Genomic DNA, 1,681 nt, shown 5'->3' with positions numbered 1-1,681 from the left:
GGTTTGCAAGACCCACTAACACTACCAAGGTGAGAGGGCAAGGAACAGTATGAAGCCTTCCATAGGCCTCGTCTAACCAGTTAGGGCCGTGATGTTTCCACGGCAGGCAGATATAGATAACCCCCCTTACCTATGGCACATTTCCATCATGGCTATACACATACGAACAGAAGCAGTTCTATACACAAAGTGGCAAGCCCCTCTTGCACCCTTTCGGGTAACCTCTAACCAGCTAGATGAGATCCTACTACTGAGCTAAAGTTAGAGCCATATAACCATCACGGTTGCACTGTATGTCCCGGATAGTCGCTTACAAAGAAGTCCTTACGGAGGGTCTAGGTCAACCTGACCGAAGTCAATTGCACCATAGCCCTTTTCCCCTCATTCGTCATCATATTTATTAAAGTCAGAGTGGTAGTAAAGTCTCAATTAATTAGAGCACTAGCAAAGCTACTCACATGTAATCTACCCATAGGTGTCAAAAATATACAGTCAGGTAGCTAGGATGTCCTTAGGCTTATCATAATTAGACACATACAGATGCGTAATTAATTAAGTGAATAGGTGTATAAGGAAAACCCATGTTATACTTGCCTTCGGTGAAGGGAAGCTGTTGCTGGTCCTGCTCCTCCTCAGAGTAAAACGGATCGCCCACGGTGACGTCACCGTCTGCTCTCGTTCGGCACCACACAACAACACGCCTCCAGTTTCAATCATACATGCAATCAATCCTTTAATTAGAACAGTACACCAACAGATCAAAACAAAATAAAATATTTAAAAACAGAACCTACGTTTTGCTACGAACACATAGATACGAAGATCATGAAAATCGGAGCTAAAACGACCTAGTTACGAATTTACAACGATTTCCTATAGGCATTTAATTAATTAAACCTAACCCTAAATACTACTAACATGTAGATAATTTAATTACGAATCTAACGCAATTTGAACGGGTCAAATCGGAGCTAAAACGAATACTTTATGGCCAAAACAATGCAGTGGCAATTATGTGATTATTTCAAAGTTTAAACGATTTAAATTAATTTGGAAAATCCTTGGAATTCTCCCGACCGAGGACTGCGGTGCAAATACAAGATTCTTGGGGGACTCTTTAACAAAACAGACCCCGAAGGGGTATCGGAAGCTCTCGGCCGTCCGATTAGAATTCAACGGCTAGGATTAGAAGAGAGGAAGGGGAAGGAGGAGGCCGGTGGCCGGAACAGGGGAAACGCGGCGGCGCCCCATGGCCGGCGGCGAGCTGCTCGCCGGAGAAGGTCGCCCGGGTGCTACGGGCCACGGTTTCCCGATCCACGAGCACCCAGAGAAAGAGGAGGACGAGGGGAACTCGATTCCACCCTTTGCGCGGCCGGGGAGGGGCTCGCGCACCACGGTCCGTGGCGGCGCCATTGCCGACCCGCCGGAGCACACGGTTATGGCGCTAAGACGCATCAAATCGCGAGGGGAGAAGTGTGGGAGAGAGCGGAGGCGCTGACGAGCTCACCGGGGAGGAAGAAAGGGACGGGGACGGCCCAATTTCGCGGGGACACCGCGCAGCGGTTCACGGCGGCTTTGGCGGTGGTTCTCAACGCACGCAGCAGTGGAAATGGAGGCGAGGAGAGGGGGGAAAATGTGGAGGGGACGGTGCTCGGGCGCGCGGCTTTGCCCACTTCTATCC

This window comes from Sorghum bicolor, chromosome 3 (genome assembly GCF_000003195.3).
Source record: "Sorghum bicolor cultivar BTx623 chromosome 3, Sorghum_bicolor_NCBIv3, whole genome shotgun sequence".
Classification (NCBI taxonomy): Eukaryota; Viridiplantae; Streptophyta; class Magnoliopsida; order Poales; family Poaceae; genus Sorghum; species Sorghum bicolor.
Note: the sequence above shows the minus strand (reverse complement) of the source record.